This window comes from Pygoscelis adeliae, unplaced genomic scaffold (assembly GCF_000699105.1).
Source record: "Pygoscelis adeliae isolate BGI_AS28 unplaced genomic scaffold, ASM69910v1 Scaffold65, whole genome shotgun sequence".
Lineage (NCBI taxonomy): Eukaryota > Metazoa > Chordata > Aves > Sphenisciformes > Spheniscidae > Pygoscelis > Pygoscelis adeliae.
Window position 1 is genome coordinate 3159394 of NW_008824864.1, and position 14053 is coordinate 3173446.

Consider the following 14053-nt stretch of genomic DNA (forward strand, 5'->3'; position numbering starts at 1 on the left):
AAAAAACTTGTGATTCCCAGGAAAACTGATTTAGATTTGTCACTGTTTTCAACCCTGCCTAGGGAATACACCACAGTTTAGCTCCTCATAGTACTTGAAGATGATCTCATTCTGTTCATCTTTCTCTTGTTTGTTAATTTTTGAGCATTAATTAGCTCCAGACATCATTTTTCTGTTCCTTCTATGAGTTCTATCACAGATTTGTAATTAAAGTTATTGTTATTTATTTATTGCCTAGATCCAGATAATTACTGGTTGAGTCTAACACCCATTGTAATGCATTTTAAACATGTGGCTTTGGCTAGAACAGTTTGAGAGGCCTTTTTTTCTGTGTTTATAGTTGTATTAGCTCTGCTCTTTGCAGAAATGAGCCTGTCAGACCTTTCAAAAAAAACCCCCATCTTCTGTCAAGTGGTTACATCTACTCTTTATTTCTTCCATTTACAGCTGTATGAAGTCAGACTTCACAACATACTTGAGTTTGGAGATCCTTTCATTGTTCAAACAATTTGAGATTACCTTTGATACCTCCACCTAATAAAACTTTTGCCTTGATTTCACTGGGGCCAGGATTTCATCAGGATCCTGCTTCTTGGTGCAGTTCCTGTGAGTGTAACAGGTAGGTAGGGAACATAGAAAACCACTAGCCCATCTGGAAAATTGATCATTCATCTTTTTAGATCCTGTTTAGACTCCAGCAAAGATAGTTGAGCTGCCCTTTCCTTCCAGATGAAGGAAAATAAAGAAGTGCTGAGCTAAGATCTCTGTCCAAATACAATTTTGCTTAGAAACTAAAGAAAACCTGAAGTAATTCCACTCACTACTCCATCTAGAAATCCTGAAGTCTTATGTATTTTATCCAGTTCGTGGCTCCCTACAACCACATGGTTGTTACCGTGTTGTGTATCATGCAGCATTAGGAGTGGTCTTCAAGATGCTTCTGTATCTCAGAAGGTAGTGATCTGCACCTCTGGAGTCTCCTTTTGCTCTGGCTGCAAATTTCTGAAGCCCAGTGGTGTGCAGCTGAGTAACAATGGAGATTTCATACATAGTCACAGAGGAGAGAGTGGTGTGAGCTGAAAGTGTTACTTCTTTTAGTCCCTGCCATCTGTATATTTCTGTACTGTATTTTTCCCTGTCTTGACTACCTAGGTATGATATTTAACAGAAACTTTGAGCTTGTGCTTACCCATACTCCCCCTTCTAGAAGAGGAGTGCAACTCAGCTGATTCTGCTGATGAGCTGCCACATTAAAATATATGTAATGTATATATATAAATACATCAAAATATATAGTTATATACATATATATATGTTACTAGTACCTTCCAGAACAAACAATTAGCTACAACTCAACATTAAGTCATTTTCAAACACCTAGCTCTTGATATTACACATTCTAAACAAACTTTCACATTTAAAAAAATCCAGATCTTGGAAAATGAACAGTTAAGAGGTCCGGTGAGTTTCTCTATTGCCAGGCAAGCCTGTGTTACTTGCCATCAATTTTCTTCAAGCTGCTGCTGCTGTGCAATGCCCTAATGTTGTTTATAAATGTACACAAACACAAGTACCTACAATGATGAAATGAAGAGCCATAATATTTTTCATTCTGTTATTAAAAAAAGGAAAAAAAAAAATCCCCAGGAAAAATATATGTGGGATTTGGTTACCACAGAAACAACGGTTTGTAGTGCCATTTAAGATGCCCTAGGACACCTAGCTGGCCTCTAGCTTCTTTTCCAGAAGGGCACAGGTCTTTGATGCAACCTGTGTCACATCTACCAAGGTAAGAGATCTTAGATACGAAGGGAGTCTAGAGTGTCTCTAGGCAGGTATTTTTAAGCACCTTTATCACTGTATTTGTCTAGGCAATGAAAAGTGATTTTGCTTCTAGCAGGTGAAAATTTTACAGATATTTTGATGGGACTTACTTAATAATTGTCATACGCAAAGAAACCTTGCAAAATAGCCCAGTAGAGTGTAACAGATCTATGAGATCAAGCTTTCGTCAACCTATTAACAGCTTTCTAAGAGCTCTGGAATCAAAATGTTCCCAGTCTGTATCCATTCCTACTCCACCCCACTCAGTATATGCATAATTTTTTTTTTTTTTAAAGTCCCAGGCTTCCCAGCCTTCCCCTGCAGAAACAAAGGTGATGATTGTAAACAGATAAGCTTCCTAAACTCAAGGGGGAAAACAATGGGAGAATCTGTTAGTTTGTAACAGGCTTATTCTTACATACAAAGATACTTGCAAGTTTCATTTCATCACTAGGAAATGGCACAAAGAAAATTACTACAAGTTTTCACTTTTTAAAATACTTTAAATAAGGAAATATTTAAAGTAAGTAGGAAAGTATATAGAATGCAGATATCAAGAAAATACTGAAAGCAGAAAACTATCAACTATTAGATTGCACAGCCAGTTTATCCAAGGATAACTAAAGCAATGATGTGAAAGCAATAAATGATCTTTTCCCAGCTAACAAATCAGTCTGTAATGGGTGAGGCCAAGTTCTTATCTGCACAAGAAAACAGAATTGTGCCAGCAGCTGGGTTGATGAACCAGTGCCAAATATCAGCTAACTGAAAGTATCTTGACTTGTAAAACATCAACAGTGCAGGCTCATTCTGGTGCTGGTTAGTCCCTGCTCCAAGGAGTTGCGGTCATGGTGAGCTGATCCTGTATGGGTAAGTCTTGCTGCCATTGCAGTTTACTCAAGTTCAGAAATGCTGCTGAGGAGGTTTTGTCTTCCCGTAGACAAGGTCTGTGCTACACATCTTGCTCTGGGTTGCACACACAAGGACGTGTGTGCCAGAGCTGCTCACAAACCCCGCTTGGCTTCACTGCTGTAAGACGGCTCCCCAACATGGCCTGTTGTCCCACGCCACATCAGTTCCCACATTTCGATCTATCTAAGGTTAGCAAAAGCGATAGCAACCAGCTAAGGGGCTGCAGGGTGGCCCACATAAGGAAGACCTTTGGTAATTTCCCTACCATTGCTATCGGTAGGAACCGTAATGTCTGTAATGACATCGCTTGTTTGACTGCTGTTCTACTCCTGAAGGACAAAAAGCAGCCACTGAATTTGATCTTTATAATCAAGTGTGGGCAAGATTTTACAGGTATTCCCTTTAGGGATGAAATCATATTGGCAAATCACTGTCTATGGCTGTATCTGTATTATTTGTGTGAGATCAAAAAAATTCAGTCATTGGATTAAACCCTCTCACACCTTCCATGACCTCGAGGTCTGTTGCAATGCTCCTGTAATTGCACAATTCTAATTACATAGGTGCTGGTGATAGCCATATGATTGAAAACGCGTTTTTTCAGGACTCTGAGCACAGAATAGTCCTGCGGCGAGGGCATTAACTTAATTAAGGGTTTGGGTTTGGACTCAGCTCTCAACTCTGCCACAGAACTTTTGCATGACATAGAGCAAGTCACCTAGCCAGGTTCTCCTCTGTAAAATGTGGATAATGAAAACCTCCTTTTCCTCTACTGGAAGTATAAATGCTTTCACCGTTGAGAACCCTTTGAAAATCTTCTGATGAAAGCCAGGTACTATTACTAGGATGCTCATGCTGATGTCTCTTGTATTTGTTTGCTAGTCTGCCTTCTAAGGTTACTGAAACCTTTCCAGACTTCTGGGTAGTTTCAAACTAATGCGTTTAAAAAATAAAATAAAGGAAAAAAAATGTGCATAGACAAAGCATTCCCCCTGCACACGAGCCACAGAACCATTTTATTTCTCTCAAGTGTGGAATTCCCAATATTTCAAGTCAGGATTTCTGAAACAATCGGCCTCCTTGGATCATCTGTTTGCGAGCAGCTCCACTCCTTCCCTTCCCCCCACCAACTGGGAGAAAACCGAACAGAAATCCTTAAGCTTAAATATTTCTTTAGCTTTTTCTAACACTTTGTGACCCCATGTGAATCCTGTCTCGACCCCAGCCCATGTGGGGTCATGACCCCCTGTTGGAAAACACTGGCCTAAATCTAAGATGTTAGTTGGACTGCTTCTCAGGGATGACTTGACAGCTGTCCACTTCTGTGGGTGTGGTGCACTCTTGGAGAGGATGCTCTGACCTGCCAGTCATGAGATGCTGTGTTTCATCCGCATCTGGGAGTATGCCCCATGGGGTTTAAGGAGGAACAAAGAGCACACAGCGCAAAAATGAGGCTTCTGTTTAAGCTCTTGGCCTGCTATGACTTCTGGGACCTCAAGCTGTTTTCTTCCTTATTTCATTTTTATCCTGAAATGGCTCAGAGTCTAAGATGAGATAATTTTTTAACATGACAGTCATTTTGCATTGGTTAGACATAACACCCCAGAAAAAAGAGGACTAGATGTCAGAAGAAGACCCAAATGAAAAGAGAGCATAACATTTAAAAGAGGGCTGTATGTATTTTGGATGTTCTCTGAAAAAAACATCTGCAGCGCTGGCAGTAGCAGTGACAGGTTGAGTCAGGAAGAGCAGAATGCAACAAAGGCAATCAGCAACTGGGAAAATGAGGAGTGGATGGTGGTAGAAAAGGAAAGCACTGGAGAGTATATAAAAGAAGCACCAAATAGAGCAGAAGCATTGAAAAACATATTAACGTTGCCATCGAAGGGGAGAAGAGACATGGGAAGGAAATAATTTGGAACATATGGCTCAAGAGAGAGGGAGGCAGTGACGATTTATTTTTGCTGAAGAGCAAGTGAGAGAATGTCGATGCAGAGCTGACATAGCTTCCTTTCTTGGCCACTCGCTACACTGTTGAGTCTCAAGCCGCCATACTCTAACCTGGAAGTGACTGACCTGTCAAGGATGGGTATGCCAGGTTATATTTTTCATTCTCAGATTGGAGATTATTGGTGCAGGTAGGCAGTCAGCTAGAATCTGGCAGTGGCTAGTGTCTCTCAAATAGACAACATATTGTCTGCCACCTATGAAGCCATTTCTTGCCACTGGGGTAGGCAAGAAATCCTCAGGTCTACTGGCATCAAAATCAAATAAATGAGAACTGCTTCTCCCAAATACATCTCTTGAGGTATCACTGCTCATAGCTCCGCAACTGCCTTGGCCTCACTGCTTGCAATTCAAAATCCTTGCTCTTTGGCCCCAGTGCTACCAAGGACAGACCTGTGCCGTCAGTTCCCCTGAAGCACATTAGGTTGTTAGCACTGGTTCTTTGCATGGCTTTTCAGGCATATTTCCTTGGCAGAGTGTCCTTTGTGTTATTGCTTCCTGGAAATAGGCACTTGCAACCAAGGACAGTTTGTCTTAGATCCCCAGACTGATTTGGACTCCAAGTATCTCCAGGAGCTTAAACACGTCCTGTTCCAGAAGTGCAGGTGTATGGCTGCTCTGGCTAATATCCCTCTTCGGGGACACCTGACTGGCCATAGCTGATGATAAGCAGACAGGCTGTGCCCCGGGCTCTGAAATATTATTGTTCTCTCTCTGCGGCATAGAAATAACAAAGTATAAAGGATGCTTACTTCATTTTTCTCACTGCTCAACAGCACTATTTGGATAAATATTGCCCATGATCTTTATTCTGCAGCGCTCTCTTGACTTCTGAACTAAGGATATGTTCTGGCTAAGCTTAACTTTGGCAGGTACTTCACGTAATCCAAGCCTCTCTGCCCTCCTCACAGAAAACCCCTGTGCTTCTCGCCCTGTTTCTTCCCTCACCCATAGCTTCCTGTCTAGTTATTTTGTGTCTAGGAATTTTCCATTTGCTAAACATCTGCCTGATGAAGAGACATTTGGAGAAGGCGTTATCTTAAGCTTTAGTCAACTTCCTCATCAAACCTATTGTTTAGTCACAGTTCAATTGTTAACTCTTAATACATTCCACTGTCTTCGGTTTGGTGCGTACATGCTAGGGGTGCTGTCAGCAGAAATGGCTACAGCAAGACATATTCTCTGCTACACCCGTTTTCATAGCTTACTTTCTTATATTAGTCCAAGTGTATTAGTGCCATAAACAGGTTTCTCCAAATAGCCACTTCAATTACTGTGTCTTTTTTCATTTTGTACAAAAGAACATGTTTTTTGGGATATAGTTGGTCCCAGCATCAGGAACAGGGTGTCTGTTCTGAGAGAAAAAAACTGTTTTCGGGCATAGTTTATCTTGAAAAATACAGTGATGTGTGATTGTTCTTTTTTCCTTTGAAAATTAGTAGCACTAAAATAGACCAGAATTTCAGGAAAAAAGAGTTACTTTTTGCTTGTCACACATTCTTGATTCTGATATCACCTGACAGGGAAACTGACATGAATCTAGTTTAATATAATACGTAGAGAGAGAAACAAGATGCATTTGGTTAGCAAACTTTATTGTAACAAGATAAATGTCAAGACCTTAGCAAGAGCCATGAAGGTTCAAGGGAGTGTTCAAACGGTCTCTGCCTGTTCCATCGGATTAAGCATCACCATTTGATGCCATTAATGTCACAGACTGAGTTTCACATTTCCATTGTACACAGGACACAAATTCAAAAGTGGCCCTAACAGATGCATTTTAGCTTCAGTTTTGCCTGCAAAGGCACTTGTTTTTCTGTGAGGTTACAATTCCAGGATTCATACAGTCTTCACCTGGTAGAAGCACTAGAAAAAAAATTTTCTGAAATACCTCTCTGTAAGTGTCCCCAGCCATTGCCAACTTTTATTGGCATGATGAGGAGTCCATCTTAGCCACTTCTCCAGGGAACTTTAAGAACCACTAGGCTGTTAATAACTTTGATTTTTAAAATATCTTTTTACAATCTTGGTCTTCTGCCTATTGCCACTGCTTTCCTTGAGACAACGTGCCATTTTCATTATTTGCCTGCTCTTGTAAATCCATGCGCAAAGATGTGTGGAACATAAAGAAAACTGGAAAAAATTAGAGAGAATATAATTTGAAAGAAAAATAAAGCCCAGGCAGCTTTCAGGATTACCAGGATTTGTGTATACATTAACAGGTTGAAATATTCTATCAGGAAAGAAATGAAAAAATGAAATCCATATATGTTTGCATATTATGAGAGTGTCAAATAGAGGGAATTCAGTAAGAAACCCAATACCCTTTGTTAGGTGAGGGTATTTGGTAAATCGTGTTTTATAGTTGAATGTGGATTAGACAAGTCATAACTAATTTGTCAGATTTTGACTGAATGCCAAATATTTTTGTTACATATATGACATTTTAATCAACTTCATCTTTGAACTGAAGGCCTATTGGAGAAGGAATTTCCATCTGACCTGTCACTGGTTTTTAACGGTGAGCAAAAAAGGAAGAATGAAATGGTCTAGAAGCAAATTGCTAAGTTAGACAAAGTGTGGTGAAACATAATGAGATAATCAAACTGGATGTTGAGAAGGAAATAAAAACATTTCTCATGTAACTGATTGGGTTCCCTCTGATATACTGTGACTTTCATACACTGTGGGGTAAGTAAACTGCTTAATCAACTTCCCCTTATTGCTGCAAAACACATGACATGAATGGTCTGCTCATGATTCATTAAGTCCTCTGAAAAAGTAAGGGTTGATTCAAATGCTTCAGCTCTGCCTTGTTAACCTCGTTAGTACTCAGCAAATGGCAATGAGCTGAGAAAGAGCAGAGCTCATTTTGCAAGCACCCTGATTTACAGATCCCCCATGCAAGGACACTATCTTTGGAACATTTATTACAGATGTCGGAATCCTAAGTCTTTAATCACTGTGTTGTTAATTAATACCCTATTTGTTACTGTCACTGGTAGAATACTGGATGTGCAAAATTCCACATGTGAAAGTACTTAATGTAATCAGGTAATACATTAGTGAGGTGCTGCTCAGCTGTCAGTCTGGTGGAATGTCAGGGGGTGCCAAGAAAAGCATTGCAAGTACAAAAAAAAAAAAGAAAAAAGAAGAAGGAAGGTGGGAGGGAGAAGGGTGAAATTATGGGTAAGATTTTCTTTAGGTCTGGCCAATAAGGGGCTACCTCTCCAGCTAGAAATGCTCAGGCTCACTCCTGGAAATTGCACTGCACTGCCTTCTGTCACTGATGGGGTGTGATTTCTCTCTGAAGCAACCAACTGCACAAGTGTACTACGTGATGCTGACTGCACAAAGAGCTTCTATAGAATAAATAAGAAACAACACAAAAGAATGCATGAAGGAAAAATGTCTTCCAAACAGGTGACAGACTGTTTCTGGCTTGAGGAACAGTTGTCGGTTTCTACGGTTGTTGTTACAAAGAGAAGGATATGCTGAAATGTTAAATGTTGGTGTACAATATTAAGGAAAGGATTCTGAATAATTCGGGGGTAGGTAGGTTTCCTCTCAAATAAACAATTTCATATTCAGAGTTAAGAGGGGGTGGGTTTACTTGTAAGAATCCCCTATCTTTCAAAATTATGCAAGATGACCGTGTGCTCCATGTTCTTTACAGTGTAGCCCCACGCATCCCACTTCCTCTTGAAAAAGGCATGCTGTGCGAACAGAGTGTGTGTATGAGTTAGGAACCAAGACTCCTGCCAGAGACCAAGGAGAGGGAGGGATGCCCCTTCTCAGAGCCATTCTGAGCAGGAACCTAAGCTGAGTGCTCTAAATCGTTCCCTGAAGAAAGCCATTTCTTTCCCTTGAGAGTACATAGGGAGAAGCCCGACAGTTAGGGTCAGTGCATGAACTAGTGCAGAGGAAAGGAACAGTGAATGCTGTTTCATCCCAGCAATACTCTTTTGTTTTGGTGGTTCTGATTTCTGGATGTATTATTCCAAAAAGTAAACAAAGGTAAAATAAGATTCTTTGCAATGAAAAGCTACGGTTGTATTGCAATATTCTTAACAGGACTATGGCTGCAGGTCTCTGGTAACACAATGATGGCCCCAGTTCACCGCATTACTTACCCTTGAAAGGGATGCAATTTTTTATGAGACTTCTATCATATATTAATGGTAAGCCAGTGAATCTTTTAAAGGCATCCAAGAGGGAGCTGGTCTGTGCAACGGAAAGTCTTTTGCCTCGCTTCTAAATCAAGCAATCACATAATCTGAGTAACATATTTATCCAAAGCCTGAAAAGCTTATTTCTACTGACAAGTTCCTACTACAAAAAGGTAGGTGAAAAGGAAATTTTCCTCTGTGTATGTGTTTGAATCTATGTGTGCCTGTGCACACATGTCCACATGTAATTCCATAGTACCAAAGCAGATAACTCTCTATGTTTCATTGTTAATGATGGACTGAGAAAAAGAACAAGGCAATATAAACTGTCTTGATAGAGGAATTAAATATTATTGAAAATATTTAACTGAATTTTCTGAACTCTTAACTGTGGTCTTCAGAGGGACGGTAAAAACCGTATAAGATAAATTCATATGGGATGTAAACAAGTGCTGTGATGGTCCCTTTAGTAATGCCAAAGCTGGTTTTTGCACTCTGGTTTTGTGGGGCTTGGGGACTTAAATTTTGTTGGTTTTCAAAGCTGTAAAGTTGTCAAAAGATTAAACTTCCTAGCTGTCATGATATGGTCAGTAATTTTCAGGCAGTAAGAATGGCTGTGCACAAAATATACCTGAATAATATAACAGTTGCTTTGCATTATACTAATTAGACACAGTTAAACTGCATCTAAAAACTTACATTGCTTATGACTGCTTTAGCCTCATCTTACGTTTCACCCACGCAGCTCAATGGCATTTATTTCTTCCATTTCACTGCCTTTTCATTTTTTAAAATCTGATCAACAAAAAAAAAAGTGACAAGGTGTAGTCTAGACATCAATGGGCACAGTGCTATACATTTTAATGAAAAGAAGTTAAAAAAAAAGATGATAAAGAAAGTGTGAATGGGGTCAGGTGAAGAGCACCTGGCAAAAAAATCAGAATGAGGACCCTGGTATGAAGGAAAAGAGGAAAGAATGGGCAAAGGTCCAGGGATAAGAGGAGCAAGAAATAAACCAGGTTCCTGACAGGGGGAGAAGATGGAAGCTTCTGGTAAAGGCAGGTGGGAGAAATAATGACTGGATGTCTTTCCTTTTCTTTTTAGTTACCATCACCATCTGTTACTGATAATTTCTCTGTTTTTGAAGGAGAGCTGGTACAGTAAGTGAGCCAGCCCACCAACATAGCCAGCAAAGGAAAAAGAAGAGAACAGGTTAGAAGAAAGGGAAATGCAGGGGGTTTTATATCTGATGGTAAACACTTTCATCCTTCCCTGCTGCTTGAATAATGCATCCTAATTTGACATGACTATACTGGTCACCAAGTTCATGCTAGGGTTATATAATCACAATCTGATCATTTTTCTTAAGTGCTGCTCAGCACAGAATCCTTTTATGTGGATAAAGGAAAGCAGCTATTCTTTTTCTTGTGATTTTTGGCTTGGGTTGATAGAAGTGTCAGCCAAGAATAAAAATACCTTTATAATTTTTAGCCTTTTTACACTTGTGAGTTGTACTATTATTTCTTCATTGTCCTTCTATCAGCTGCAACAGAACTTGGTGTTTATGCCTCTGTTGGTTTAATAGTATATGGCTTTCGTTCAAGTTTATTGAAGCATTCTCCAGAAAATGAGTGTGGTCTTCAGGTTGTGCCTGGTCATACGTGAATGTCTTCGGGTTTTTTATTTGACCCCTCTCTACTCGGAGGCACTAAGCTGGAACGCAGCCCCATCTCATTGCTCCACCTCTGTATCATGTGTCTTCTATGACTGACAAGGTCTAGATTTTCTGGGAAAACGGAAAATGTCTGCAGACTGTGTGCAAAATGCCTGAACTTCAGTGACAGCTTTTCTGACAAAATTAGGAACACTGCCTGCCAGTTATCCATCTACTCTTCCTTTTCCAGCTCCCAAGTTGTCTCTGTGGAAGAGGCTGTAGGAATCCTTAGAGATTGTGTGTGTGGAGGGAAGGGGTTATGGCATTGAGGGATTTTATTCCTGTGTAGGGTAATCCTTTCTCAATATTGTATTAGATTTTTTTTGTTTTGTGGCCACCCTTGTGGCAAGGAAAGACTCAGTTACTCAGAAAGTCCTTGCCAGTCCTTTTTTTGCTACAAAAGAAATAAGGTAGTAGTGCAGCCACCATGCTTCAAAACGCACTTGCAACCTCATCTCAGGATTTAAATGTGCCTGGCTCTGCATTTGGTGGGAGACTTTAAAGGTAAATGATGATGCAGCGAATAGCCTTGGTGGTGTCACCATCATCTTTGTGAATGGAATTGCTTTGGTAGAAGAGCTGAGCTCCTCTGGGTTATATGCAGTGCAGGCGCTCACTATTCTGTAGTTTTAAAAAAGCCAACAAACACTTTTCGGATCCTAATTCAATTGTCCGTAGTCAGCTTGTACAGACTGTGTTTCATGCAGTTTGGCTGGTTGTGGTATAGCCTGCGTTTAAGCTAGAACAGGTGGGATGAAGCATTCCTGGGAAGCTCCCATGCCCACTGACGATGGAGGGAATCTGGAAGGATAATGTTAGCTAGACACCTATCTTCCAGAAGACCGAGATTACATGAGATGGGTCCCATGCATATTGTTTTCAGCTGAGGGGAAATATTGGTTGTGCTTTGGGTGCTACTCATGAATGACTGGCCACAGAAAACTTGTCTGTCCCTCTTCCTTGAAAGTGTACTACCTGTCTTCTGCACATGTCCGTCCAAAGAACAGAACCAGGTTTATGTGAAGTTTACACACAGGATTAGTAGTTTTCATAAGAAGTTGCTGTTACCTGACTGTTGCTTTAGCAAAAGAAAGAGGTGTGCAGTAAGTACTCATACAGCTGTAGAGCTGTTGATATAAAAATACAGTATCAGCTTTATTTTGCTTGGGTTTTACACTTATGTTGTATTTAAATGCTTGCTGCAGAGACCGCTGTTGATTTTCATTGTGTGCTTGCTTGGTGGGGATTTTTTGCATTTTAAATTTTGTAACCAGTAGCAATGCACTGACTAGACTCTCCTTTTCTGACAACAGTGTAACTACCTGTGCATCGTTTCCTTTCCTATAAAACAGAGAAAATGAGCGCACTGCATGGAGGGCCTCTGTGTTTCTGCCTAGGGTCAGATATGTCTGAAAAGGGCTGGTTTGTATCTGTGTGCTAGGCAGGTGGTTTGCTCACACACTGCAAACTCAACACACGCAGGTTATACTGGACTTTGTGCAATGTGCAATTTTGTACAGTTCAGCTGTACAGTGCATGCACAATGGATCCATCACTTCCAGAAAATATTGGCTTTACTTCATGGATGGAGGGGAAAAAGGGTAAATCCTGGAAAACTGGGACCTGTAATAACACTAGTTTCATCTTTCAAGGGTGTCTTTTGCGGATAAATTCAAGAATGTTTGTGGAGCAGTCCGACGCTAGGTCAATGCATTATTTGAGGAAAAAAAACCCCACTCATGAGGAAATGAATAATTCTCTATTTAGTGCTGGCTTTGGATGATACGCAGTAAATAAAGGCACTGAGTAATTTGTATAATAGGAATTGTAAATAGATTTCCCTGCACTGAGCCCCATTGAACTTTTGCACTAAATGAGGTAGGGTTCCTGTGGAAAAAAAGAGTGTATGATCATGTAATTAAAGACTCTCTCATAATTAATACCCACAAGGAAGCTGAATTAAGGCTGTGGTCAACATTAACTCTGGCACTTCCGAACTTTAGAGTGTCTGACTTTGTGTCCTTAAGCTTTTCAGGATTTGTTTGAGTTTTTCAGTGTAATAGATGTTTAAAACTAATGATCCAGTGATCTTAGCCCGGTAGGGTAGGAAAGGTGGCTGGGATTAATGTACTATGTTACTTTTGAAAGATGTAGGATATATGGTAATTTCAGGGAGATTTACTACATAATTGTAAATGGATATACTGTAAGATGACCAAAATTGTTTAGCCTTTAATAAGAGTTAAACCAGAGAGTAGCCTAAAGCCTCAGGTAAGAGTTTGGTTAACTCTTTTACAATATTTTAGTTCCTAGCATCTAAAATGCCTGACCCTTTATGATGCCTGTTTTCTTTAATGTGTGGTCTGGGACAAGACTGGAAGAGAAAGTCATGCTGTCTCTGAAGCTGAGAATGGCTACTTAGCATCCAAATATATAATTAGGGAGCTTTTCATGCCTTTTTAATAAGTTGTAGTCATTAGTAAATTGCCAGTCTCATACCCCTCAAATGATTCAGAGTCTTTAAACTTGACTAGACTGGCCCAATTCCATGCAGAGCAGATGCTTTTTTGTCTCGTTTCATTCTTTCCCTTTTGTTAGGGGCTTCAGCTGCAAGGAGAAAAAAATGCTAGTTGCAAATAAAAGGCAGGACAGTGAAAACATAGCTCCTCTTCTATGCCAAAACCAGACACAGATCTCCCTCCTCTGCCTTTCTCCGACTTGAGAGTAAGTGCTCTGATACTGCATCACCCCTCAACTCCTCTAGGGAAAACTGAGATAAATCATAGATCCTGCATAAATACCTTTAGAATTGTATTTAGGGCTTACCTACATGGACCCTGAGGAAAAATAATGCAAATTAACAATAAGTATGAAAGTGGATTAAAATGCATTAAAGCTAAACTGCATGATGCCATATAGATGCTGTCACTCAAAATTACAATTACTTTAATTTCATCAGAATTAATTGACCTCTAACGTAAATTCAGGCAAACAAAATAAAAACATGTTGGCTCTGAGTTAGAATGCCTATAAATCAGTAATCACATTTAAATCAATTTCTTAATTAAAAAAAATTGATTAATTACGAAGTTATTACAAATGGACTTTTAAATTAGGTTGGTTATATGGCATTAGGCTGGCATTTTAAGTTTTAAACTGGATTATTTATAGGGCATAATTTATTGAACCAGAAATTCACCAGGTAGATACCTACAAACCTCTACAATTCTGAAATTGTCCCCAGTGTTTTAAAACACTCTGGGTAGAACCTTTTGAGTCCATCAAATTCATTTTGTTTTGACTTTGGCTTATGGTCTACAGTAAGGAGGAAGAGTCACAGAGTTTATCCCTTATTGATTTCTGAACCATATACGCTCAAAATACAGCAAGCTACGCAGCTGTGTCTAAGCTCACCATTTCCCTTCAG

At 39.8% G+C, this 14053-nt stretch overlaps 1 protein-coding gene across 1 annotated transcript in view; it reads left to right on the forward strand.

Annotated features, from left to right (window-relative positions):
• LOC103917237 (potassium voltage-gated channel subfamily KQT member 1-like) overlaps window positions 1-14053 on the forward strand; it is a 531450-nt gene that overhangs the window by 380893 nt on the left and 136504 nt on the right. The window lies entirely within an intron of this gene.